The following is a 12,945-nucleotide window of genomic DNA, read 5'->3' on the forward strand; positions in this document are numbered from 1 at the left end:
GCCTCCCCATTTTCTTCTAACGGTAGTAGTACCTTGCTCATTTCGAACCTCATCATACAGTAGCTTGGCACTGTTTGGAAATAGAGGCGAACTTCACTGTCTTTTCCGACAAAGGAAAACATGAGCCTGCTTTTTCGGTCTGTTTACGTTACCCTCAAACCAATAAAAACGAAACCAACTCGGCTAAGCCGAGCTTCTAAACGAGCAGTCCTCGCGTCAATCTAATTAAAAGTGTTCTCGGTAGCAGCTTAATTGCCTAGCTATTATTCACAGCGCCACTCTCAACTGCGCGGGCACGGCACGGGTGTTTTCCTCTACCAAAGCGTGACGTTCGGGGACTTTACCGGTCTCTGCAGCTATTACAGGAACTACTTTTATTTGTTTCTCTTTTCCAGCAATAAGTTAGAGTCCACGTCTATCTTTTCTTGTGTAAATTTGATAGCTCACAACGTTCAACGTTTGCACGGGAAAAATTACGCGGCTGGTGTCAGTGTGTTCGTGACACGTAAAAAAAAGGGGTGAAACTCTGCTGGACCAAATTTTCGAGTCAGTGCATGAAGCTACTCCTGCGTTAGTAAAGCAACGTACGTATTTACTTTGTTACTTTTGAATGCGAGCTACACGACACCAAACGTTTAGTGCGTTTGGTGCCCGGGGACAAAGCGGAAATTATATTTTATTCTGACGGGTTGAAAGGGGGGGGGGGGGACAAAACGCGTAAAAAAGGCACCCGGTTGCCTCAAGACCGTGCAATTTGAATAGAACCATTACTTTACACTCATTAAATATTATATTTCTTTCTTTATAAAGGTTTGTACATACAATAAAGTCCACTCTAAAGCTTCGTGGGAGAAAAGTGACATGAAAAAGCACTGACTGTCGTTCAGAAATTTCTGTGTTCCCAAAGATGTTTTATAGGAACGCATAAATTTCATTTTATTCATGCCGAAATTTAAAAAATAACAAGCGATAGAAAATCTGAAATTCCCGTCCATTTATAAAGCCGCCTCACTCATGCTAATGTTCGAGTCCTCCTACATGAAGGTGTCGCTGCCTTGGGATGGAGTCTCCTCAATGATATGCGAACTGCTGGTTGACCGGGCAGCCATGTGATAAGCGGCAGATGTAACACCTCCTGCTGAAACACTTTCCTCGAGAGGGGCCTTGTCTAACGAGAACTCGACCTGCAGTTCCGAAACATTGGCCCTTAGACGAGTGTTACTGAATGGGTTTTCGGAGCCCGGATGACTTAGCAGGTCCGGGCTGGCCGGGCACGCAGTACACGTTTTGTGTGGCCTCGAAAATCGCACAGCTTGTTCCTGGCAGGTGTCCTGGGCTGGCGTCGACGAATTGTCGCCCTTGGTCCGACTTTGCGTCTGGGATGCCAACTTCATGGATGTCGCATCCGAGTATTAATGCCTGATAGCACACGCAACAGTGACGTGCGTGCCACCAAAGCGGCGAAATGGCAGCGAACGGCCCTCACCCTCCTGACCGCACCTTCCACAAAACAGAGCTGTACAATTAATGCGTAAATGACAACTGTCTTCACATGAAGGACACAACCGCTGCATACCTTGGCAGTAACTAGTTACTCGATGACCTGTGACTGTTAGGTAGTTGGGCACAGGCCATTTTCATCTTTATTCGGACGTATCGCTTCCCAGTGGTCATGGTTGTGTCCTAACCCATGACTTATCTGCTCATGTGCATCACCTTCCCGTAGAAGGCAATGCTTGCGCCAGATCAGCTTGATTTTTAACGGTGACTTGATGATTCCGGCCTCTGATGTGCTGCGCGGGACGGCAACGTCGTAAGCTAGTGCCTTTTTTGGGAGCTGGCTTTCCATGGTGGGCGTTCGATAGCATAAGGATGCCCTGAGACGCAAGGAAATACCAGGTGGCGTGTTTAGAAAAAGTCGTCATTGATTGCGAGCATAAAACAGTCCTGTGGGCCTCACACTTGATGAGGCCCTGTCTACCAAAATTTGTCCCAATGACTCCACCACAATAACAATGAGAGTTTCATAGTAAGAAATTCGCAGAGTCTGTACTACCGATGGAGATGTGTGTTTATGAATTTTTTTTTATTGAGTACTTGGTGCTCTACTATGGGATAGCAAAAAGCCGTCCCATGGACATCACATTTGACGAGGCCTTGTCCACAAAAATTACGCCTATATCTAGGGATGAATTTCCAGGATTGGCCAATCCAATGACTTCTGGACCACATTTTTCATATCAAAACCAAGTTAATGTTCCTTTTTAGTGTCATTTTCATATTTCTTAATTGTAGGTTAGCTTGGTTTACTTCTCTTTGTTTCTGTGGTGACAGTGCTTTCCCCGTAAGTGGTTACTTTCGGGATCACTCGTTATTTTTGTGTTCCTTTTTAATGACATTTGAGCAGTTCCATCCCATAAAAGCTTTTTGTGTATCTTGGGCAAGTTCACTTTACGAGTACTTATTTTTGTACTTTTTCAGCCCCAAATATTCTTAATCATTGAATCGAACACGTGTACGCGTGTGAGTGATTGTATTTCAATGCGAAATCCTTATACGCCTCGTCAAACATGAAAAGTGGCCGTCGAAGTCAACGCGAGTGACTGAAAAAAACCATCCTCTTGTGATGGCATCACCTCATCGCGTCATCATGAGAGTCAAGGCGGTGATGCGCGCTAGTTTGTTTGAGTCGCTAGTAATTGAATTCGTAGCGCAAAAGAAAAATAGACAGAGACACAAGTAAGAATGGGTCCTCTATGTGTTTCTTACTGGTGTGTGTACGTCTGGTTTTTGGCTACGTATATAATTACAAGTTATCATGACGTCACTGCTTTGTCAAAGGCAGGATACTGGTCGTGGGGGCACTGCGCCACCCACAGAGCTTCTTCTACGTACGCTAGAGGCAACTTTGACGCAAGCGCCTATATAAACTGCAACGCAATGTGCTTCAGTGAGCAAGGGAATGATGGGTAGTACATGAGTTTGGCTAATGTTTCCACTCTCGTGTTTTTTTGGCTGGGCATGGCTTGCAGCTACTTTGTCTCAAAGGGACGATCAGCAAATGTTCAGCAGTTGCACTTCACCAACTTGACTTTTTAGACAGACGAACTAAAGTCACGTCAGGAAGCTCACAACAGCTCGTTCGTTCATTAAAAAACAAACCAAAAGAACAATGAACTATAATCCATAAGTTTGTGTGAAACGTGCAAGCACGTAGACTAGGCAAATCCATGTACTACCCACCATTCCTGTGGTTTCTGAACGGTCGCAGCACCAGATTTCTGTCTAGTTAATCTTATAAAACTATGACACAACCACGTGAGGTGCCAAAATTTTTCGCACGAGGGGATTGTGGATGAACGTACATACAACCGAGAAGAAAAAAAAACTTTCGCCTTCATGTCGTCTAACGAAAATGCGCAAGGGGCCGTGTGAATCGACTGCGTGTAAAATAGTATGTCATTAGTACACTTTCATCAGATAATGTTCATGTCCTGACTTTACTTCGTTAGTCCGCCTCGATGTATCGGTGGCTAGAAAGCTCGATGGCTGATCCGAAGGTCCGGGGTTCGGTGCCGGCATTTCGATGAAGGCAAAACGGTAGAGATCCATGTACTCTTCTCTGTCAGTGCAGAGAAAAGAACACCAGATGATCAATATTTCTGGAGCACTCTACTACAGCGTCTCTCATAATCACACCGTGATTTTGGGAAGCAAAACCTGCCCATTCTTTTCATTATCAAGATCTTACTTGGTTCGTGTTCATCGGTAAATTTAGCATGGAAATAGCCTTTTCCACTGCTCCCCCCCCCCCCCGCGGTGGGCTAGTGGCTAAGGTATACTCGGCTGCTGACCCGCAGGTCACGGGATCAAATCTCGGCTGTGGTGGCGTCATTTTTGATGGAGGCGGATATGTTGCAGGCCCGTGTGCTCAGATTCGGGTGCACGTTACAGAACCCCAGGTGGTCGAAATTTCCGGAGCCTTTCACTACGGCGTCTCTTGTAGTCTTATGGTGGTTTTGGGACGTTAAACCACACATATCAATCAATTATTCTTTTTCCACTGGCAAGCTGTTTAGCCAATTGTTCCTTGCTAGTAAATCCAGAAAAGTATCATCAATATAAACGCGTGTATGCCTCTGAAATCAGATGTATTTCACCAGTGGTCTACTAAAGGTAAAGAAGGAACGTTTGCGCAAGAAATAGCTGCCAAGCGATAAAGGTGAGCCAAAAAGCCCGAGCAAGTTCAGCCAAAAAATACTATAGTGAACGGGAGAGGCAAATATCGATGCGAGAAGACCCCGAATTGATGGAAAGCCTGCGCCGGCGAGGACTTGCCTTCTACATTTATGAGACGCGTGGGCGCTTTGTTTCAGCACGAGTTTCTGTTCGTTGTGCTTGGACAACCGTGACGTGTATCTGACTATCTGAGGTTTACCACGGCCCTATGTGCGCTGAGAATTAACGAAACAACAGAATACCATCTAGCTAAAGCCTGGCAAGAACCCAGAAGCAACCTAGAAAATGCATCGCATGTATAGCTAAGACCAAGAAACATCTTCGAAGCAACCAGAATAGTTTTCAGATTCGTCCCTGCTCACTGTTTGAAGCCTTGCGCATAAAATTATTATTATTATTATTATTATTATTATTATTATTATTATTATTATTATTATTATTATTATTATTATTATTATTATTATTATTATTATTATTATTATTATTATTCATAGTTTACATGGTTCAATGCTCCACAAAAACAAAGTGGTGTGTACAAGACGTGCATATGCCCTTTCGTTATTCATGGGACGAGCTTTACACATTATTTTCTTATTTTTGCCCAGGCCTTCACCGGCGAGTTCGTTTACACGTACCCAAGTAATTGCAGCACGGATGATCATAGACAGAGGAGACCTTTTTTATTGCGTCACACATTGCATTCAGTTTTCGGTCAGAACTCGTGGTGCCTTGTCCTCTCATATATACGTGCGTGTTCCTTCGCGCTACAATGACTACTTTACCAGGCTAACACTCAAAAGTGTGCTAATATCAGAGTTTGTATTTCTCAAAATATCTTGCGCTGAAAGGTAGATGTAAGCCCTTCTAAACAACAGCCATTGCGGATTCGAAAACAAAAGAAAAGATAAAATTTTGGAGGTGTCTGTAATTATTGCATTCGTTGTTTTGTAGCGGCACTCACCCGTCGGCGTTGTGTGCCCAGGTGTATTCCTTAGGTCATCTTTGCGTTTCGCTTTGCTCATGGAAGAAATATTGATTGATTGATTGATATGTGGGGTTTAACGTCCCAAAACCACTGTATGATTATGAGAGACGCCGTAGTGGAGGGCTCCGGAAATTTAGACCACCTGGGGTTCTTTAACGTGCACCCAAATCTGAGCACACGGGCCTACAACATTTCCGCCTCCATCGGAAATGCAGCCGCCGCAGCCGGGATTTGAACCCGCGACCTGCGGGTCAGCAGCCGAGTACCTTAGCCACTAGACCACCGCGGCGGGGCCATGGAAGAAATATTCTAAGGAAAGAAGGGTAACGAGACACATCTCCGGCTTTCTACCCTGAACTCGGGCAAGAGATACAGGGGGAAGAAGAGAGGGAAGAAAGATACACAGAATCACGAGCACACTTGGTGGAGCACATGCAAGCTACAGGTAGTCACCCGAATTTTTTTTTTAGTTGCTACAGCAGCGTTTTAGCTGCTTTCTGCGCTATTGAAGCGCACGTCCGAGGGTCTAGAATCTTCTGCACAGAAAACAGTTTAAATCAAACCACATGGACTTCTGCGCATCACCGAGGCTGCGTAGACAGAAACGTGTAATTTAGAATTTTCTCGACAGTTGCCAGCACGATCGCAATTGCTGGCGTGTTTTTTAATTAACTCAAGCAATCAGCATTCATTAGCCATTCTTAGGCGCAGACCTTACAACTAGTCATTGTATCTCTTACATCAGAACTACATATTTATTATTGTTTTTGAAGACCTTTCGGGCCGATTTGGAAAAAATGAAAGTATCTTGAATATGCTTAGAAGAGAAACAATAATGTTATTCGCTGCTACCATTACTGCAAAAGCTGTGACTGCTCTACTCTTGTCCTGTAGCAGCTGATTGATTCTAACAAAACGCTTCATGCTTATCGGCATCCGCAGTGTATGTGTAGGATACTGAAGCAAATGTGCATGCAGCAGAGTCGGTAAATATGTAAGCAGCGCACGCATCAGGCCGGGTATTACGACCATAAATGGGCTGACTTGTGCCGACGAGGTCATTATAGAGGCGTATTCAAATCGCTGTGTGAAAGGGACCACGATTTGTGCTCCAGATGCGTTTCGCTCTGCCGCCACAACAGCTCTGACCTTTCCGCGGGAAGCATTTCGAAAATTGCCATTTTATGGCCGACGCTGTTGCTTTTGTAGGCAACGAACAACTTCCGGGTGGAGTGCCATCAATGTCCGATGTGGCTTAATACGCACACAATACACATGCAAAAGCTTCGGTGGCTTGTTGTGGTACAACGCGTACGTGACAATGTCTTTTAGAAAAATACGTGCACAACCCGTAGGAACACACACATACACTTCCTTAGGCCAAATAAGCAAGTGGAGCCCATTACAGATAAATGGCTATAACCCGAGCAATATATGTCCAATGGTAGTCTCCACTCAGCACACAATCGGAAAATGACACGTACAAGTCGTGAGCTCGACATTTCTGGCGTTTTCAGTACGAGCGTCTGTTCTGTGTTTACCCTGGTGGTCCTCATGCTGTGCGCTGGTCTGTGGTTGGGGTACTTCAATGCGGACTCAATGACCACAGAGATCTAATTCCTGCCATGGCGGCTGCATATCGACGAAGGGAAAATATCAGAGGCCCGTGAGAAGTTGATTGAGCTGCTGGTTAAATTGGCCCTTCGAGACGTGCTGAGCATGGTCAGAAAACGATGCTTATCGCTTGTCCAGGTCAATGTGAACTTATGTGCCAAACGTATCGCTGCATAAAGACCTAGATTGCGCAATTAGTTCTCAAAGTAAGCTTGACATCACTGGCTCTACTCTCAATATTGTTATACCCTAAATGACTTAATAATTATCACAATGTTCACTGCAATTACCCGAGTCGAGCGTTGTGAGCGGCGTAGTAATCAGAATTAACGCAGGATGCCGCAGTCACACTGAAAATATAAAAAAAATATGTGCTCAAAATGATCACATATGCTGGCGCAGAAACGTGGTCTCTTGACTCTTGTCATCCACCTGCGTAGACCCCAATGCTCTCTCCGTTACAAAGCGAAACAGCAAGCGCTTAATGTTTGTGAAAAATGCCTTTGTCATATACTTGACACGTTCTAACTGCTTCTGCAGTAAGTTATTCATGGCTCAAGAAAGTAACATAATGGGGTTCCTTGATGGTTGCATGTAGAAGTGTTTCGGGGCCCCTTTAATAAGCCCCGGTGGTGAAATTTCCGTAGACCTTCACTACGAGAAGTCTCGATCACATTTTGGTGGTCTAATACTGGTACCGCAAGTGCACGTAATAGGCCAACAAATAGTAATACTCCATAAAGCGAAGATTAAAACTTCTTAACCAAGGCCTGCAGCCGGAGTGGCAACGCCCCCTGTCCAAATACGCTTTATCTCCTCAAGCTTCTGGGCTCTCCTAAACTTCAACACAATGCAAACCTGTGCAGCTCTACTCGACAGGCTTCATCCCTGGAGCCATTGTGATCTTGATATGTTCATCAAGATTACCGACTGCTTTTTTATTGCATTTTAAGCACGAACACCTTCATACCAGCCACCATACGCCCTTAGCTATACGTTTAGTTAGTGTGGACAAGCTAGCTGTTCGTAGAGAGCTCTAGAAAAAGAAGTCCTATAATCTCTCTGAAGGACTCCAGCAGCCGTTTTCAGGATTGGCCAGAAAGCAATACCCGTATTTGAATTAAATACAAGACCCTCTGCAAACATGTAAACCCTATGGCATTGCTTGGCATACGCTTGGTAATCCACTAGAATGGATCGAAAAAAAAAGGCCCATATTGCTAGATCTCCGTCTTTTTCACAATGTCGTCACTAACAAACAGGAAACGGGAGCCACGTACATTAGCTATAGCAGTGAATCCCCTGTGTGCATCCTCCTACTTGCACAGCTTTCTGTAAACTCGCTGGCACGCGAAGGAAAAACGCTTTAAGATCGTTTCGAATTTCTGCAACATTGCTCGTACTTGAGTGATTATAAACATTCTTACGGCAGTCGATTACTGACGCTTTTGCTGAAGCAAATCAAAGGTAACTTTAAAGTGTGTTTCAAGGCCCTGTAAAATAATTCTCTTAATTAAAATTGTTTAGCATCTCCAACCCTTGTCGTATATACAATCTACTCTAAATTAAGCTCCTCATTCCTGCTCTCATCTAAATTTATTTCTCCCCTGCTGAGTTTTTTTTTGTGCGTGTGTGTGAAGCTTTAAGGTGGCTTAAGTTTAACCTCAGTTTTGCCTCTAATAGTGCTCGCAATCTACAACCCATATACTTCCTCCGGGACCGTCAGTTTACTTTAGTGTTTAACCTGTTTGCGCATTGAGCTAATTAGGCAAACGTTATCGAACCACTACAGGTCACACAGGAACAGCTTGGGGAAACCAATGGGGTTTAAAAACATTGGCAACGACCGCTTCAGAAGCACCCTCTTCCCCCACGACCAAACTCCATACTCTGCTCCACTGAAACACTTCCCTCTTTCCTTCTGAACTTACCCGAATTTCACTTGTTGACTTTCAAGGTTAGCTCACTAATTAATCTTCCAAAGCAAGCGTGGCAATTTCGATTAGTTCTGTCGCCCCTAAACCGCTTTCCGCTTTGCTCCCGACTTCCTCTATTCTTTGCCTTCAAACTAAAGCAGCGCCTAGCTCGGTTCGAACGTCATCATGCTTTAGAGTGTCACTGTTTGGAATTAGCGCCGAACTTCACTAAACGAACGAAACTTTTCGTTTGATTTCTCAGCCTGTTTACATTACCCTTCTACGTAAAAAAACGAAGGCAACTCGAATAAGGCGAGCTTCATACTACGCCAATCTAATTAAAAGATTTTGCTGTAGTAGTTTAATTGCTTGCCGATTAATCACAGCGCCACTTTCAACCATGCCAGGATGGCACGGTTGTTTCTCCCTACCAAAGGTTAAATAAAGGTCGCAAGGCTCCTTTGATGTTCTCCTGCTAAAATCGTAAGCTCCAACCTTTTCCGCAGGCCCGCGTTGTGGTAGTCACATCAGCTATTTTTACTGTACCAAAATGTGCACACACCCTCACATTAGCTAAATTAATTATTAATTATTAGTTGCTTCAAGAAACGTAATTCTTTTGTACTGTTTTGTTACATACTTTGATTGTTTGGCCTATTCAAAAATGCATGATCAATGTTCTAGTCAGTTATTCAGCGACAAGCAAAGTTACTGATTGTGACACAGAAAAAAAAAACTTGCATGTTTTCCAGAGTCCTGTTAAAAGTTTATTCTTTCTGCGTGTCTAATGAACGTGAATGTCCCTATTGTCAGCAAGATGTAACTCTGACAAAATTCGAGGTACTTATGTGGATCGAAGAGTAAATTTGTTTATTAATTACATTATTTATATCCAAGAGCTTTACTGTGCCAGTTACTCTAGGCATTAGTGTACACGCAGCTCCTGTTTCTAAAAGTGATCATTAAAAAAGCCAACAATGTCGCTTCCGAATTTCTCTTTCGATCAACTTCGTTTCCTCAACAGCCGTTCCGGCAGGTGAGCTTGTCTTGTTCAATAATTAATACCTGCTACAAGCTTCGATTCTAATTTCTCTCTGCTCTCACAAGTGTCACGCAAACGGTACACAAAGTGCATCAGCTAAACAAATGCGTCTTCCCACTGCATACTTCACTGAGCTTGTGCGTTGATTCATTTTTTTTCACAGAGGACATCAGAGATGAAGGCGACAAAAGTACTCCTGAAGTTTCTGAAAAAAAAGCTTATTTGGACAAGTGGCTACGACAGCAATGTCTCGTGCCACGTGAGCGTGATGGACATGTAACTGACTGCATGCATGTTTGTGTGTTTGCTGTGTTTTGCGTTTTCCTTGTCTCTATTTTTACATTTTTTCCCCTGCCTCTTTCGATCGGCCCTCCCTGTTTTTGAGTGTTGCGTAGCGAACCGGCTTTTCTGGACTCGTTAATCTCTTTTCCTGTGCTTCTCTGTCATTTTTTTTTTTGCATTGATGAGCCTTCGAAGATATGACAAGCTTTGCGAAAGATGAAAGGCCGTTTTACTATATATGTCTCTATATTATAAACTATGGCAGGGAATTAAATCATATTCCGCCAATTCATAGTCAGTGCTAACAAAAGTGAGCTAGTTAGCGTGTTCGTCAGGCACTGTGTTCTCACTAATCTCGTTCATATATTGTGAAAGAGATAACAAACCCTACCAAGGGCATTTCTCTGCAGTGACAAGTTCCAGCCGTAACCAAGCTGTAGGCGACTGGTACTTTTCCCGGTTTTAAGTGCACTCCTACATCGTTAGAGGCTGCAGAAAAAACCGATTAACAAAGGCAGTCATCATTTGGCAGCAGTCTCTCTGCAACTAGTTACTAGAAGTCTCAGGCTGAACTGTCAAGAGAAGCGAAAACACCGCATATTTCCTGGGCAACCACCGTCAACTATTTGGCAAGTTGGGCTTCCGAGGTCTGCGTCATCCTTCAACACACTAAGCATGAACACGTCGTAACGAGGCGTTGAAAGCCAGTGGTGTACAGGAATCATATTGCACGCCACCCCGAGGAAGATAAGTCACGTGGTTTCTTGTCAATCTTTACTGGTGCGCATTAGAGCTGTAGGGCTTACGCGTCGGCGCACGTCATCACCATTCGCTCACATGATCTCAATGCATTTTCCTTGTTTTCTCGTTAACTCACGATCGGTGAATAGCTCTGCTCCGCGTGAAAACATGCATGCAGTGCGTCCTGAACTGTCAGCTCCAATTTTTGTACTAGTCATTGTGTATAAATTTAGAGAAGACTAGCTAAAGTATGTCCGAAGATGCACTGAAATGTGCACATTGTTATTATTTTTACTGCAATCATGCTGAATGTTGGAGGATCTATGTCGAGATGTAGCTGAAAGAAGTGACCGTGAACACACTACGCGAATTTGTTATTTTGACGATGATAGCTTTATTTAGGGTTCACACAAAATGCAGGATAAACCATGCGCCACCCGGATAGTTTCACGTAGGGACCGCTAAGGAGAACTGGGCAGCCCGTTCGCTGGCACTCTTCAGGGCCAGGGTGTGGTCACTAATTTTGGGGCTGCACAAGAGAACTGCCCACCTGTCCTCACTCCTGCTGCAAATTCCTTCGCTCTTTATTGCTTGAAAGGGTATATCCTAGGCATCTGTCACACACTAGCTTAGTCTTTAAAAAGGGTAATTTGCATATCTTTTTGTACTAATACGATAAGCGGATAGAGAAAAAATGTTACGCGAAAAATCTTGAGGCTATAACATATACGCGCAATATTCTTTTGATAATAAATCTGAATGACTATTGCAGAACAAACTGCCATCAACAAAGACGGACTTCAGCAAAACAGCAAGGAAGTTCAAAGTGATGGAGTAGGGGTTACAATACTCGGCTGTGGACCCAAGTATCGCAAATTACATCCCAGCTATGGTGGTCGCACCTCGATGAAGGCAAAATCGAAGTGCGATGCGAGGTCAGTGCACGTTTAGAAACACCAAATGGTTAAAATTTTTGGAGTCCTTCAATACAGCGTCCCTCATAGTAATATTGGGGTTTCGGGATGTAAAGCCCCGAGTGTTAAAACTGGCTTCAGCAAAACAGTTGAACATTATGCACAGTGTCTGAGTACTTAACCTTGCTTTAAACGCTATAAGCAAACAATACAGAAAGCCGACCTATGGGATATTGCATTGTTAAATAGAGAAAAAAAAGGCCACAGTACAGAGTGAACATCATTCTTCATTAAAAGGCCGTCCTTGTTGAGCAAAATGCAATTGTACACCGTATTTTGATGAATCTACCGAACTCTTGCAAAATGAGGATAAAACCACTCAAGAGGTAGCTGGAGCTTTTTTTTTCTCATTGCAAGTGATGAATGCATAAGCCGCAATCGTTATCTCTGTCTGACAAAGAACTAGGTTCGCCGGCATCAGGGCTGTGAAAAAGACGATGTGAGGACGCTGAGTATGTTTATTTTGTTTTATGGGTGAAGCTCCTTAAGGCGTGGGTCTGTCCATCCTCCGATGTATGTGGTCGTAGTAGTAGGCAGGCACCAGTGGCAAATACCCACTCTAGAGCGAAAGTGTGCAACAGGGGATGCGAGATGGGAGATGAAGGTACTTGGAGTGTTCAATGGAAGGACGCATGGACAGACGCACAGACGGACGGACAGACAGACTAGCAGACGAACAAACGGACGGACGGACGGACGGACGGACGTACGGACGGACGGACGGACGTACGGACGGACGGACGGACGGACGGATGGATGGATGGATGGATGGATGGATGGATGGATGGATGGACACGTGGACGTACGGACGGACGAAACCAAGAACAGACGGACGGGTGGAAACACGGACGGGCTGATGGACGCTTCGCCCCACTCATCATCATTCACTCCGGGGATACGCTGTGATTTTTTTGTTGTTGGACAGATGACCAGTTGTTCCTATGCTCATATGCTGTCTTTTTAGAAAAAAAAAACGAATGCCATTTCTTTTTTAAGAATTCCTCTGACGACTTATTATTACAAATGTAATTTTTCTAATATAAGTAAAAGCAAGTGTAGCTAAATATTGATATGCGAATCTTCTAGGTTACTGTAAGAGGCTTACATGAGTGAGAACATGCTTCCTCGTAAAGACAGTGACAGCGCAGTGTT

This window comes from Rhipicephalus microplus, chromosome 9, assembly GCF_043290135.1.
Source record: "Rhipicephalus microplus isolate Deutch F79 chromosome 9, USDA_Rmic, whole genome shotgun sequence".
Taxonomy (NCBI): Eukaryota; Metazoa; Arthropoda; class Arachnida; order Ixodida; family Ixodidae; genus Rhipicephalus; species Rhipicephalus microplus.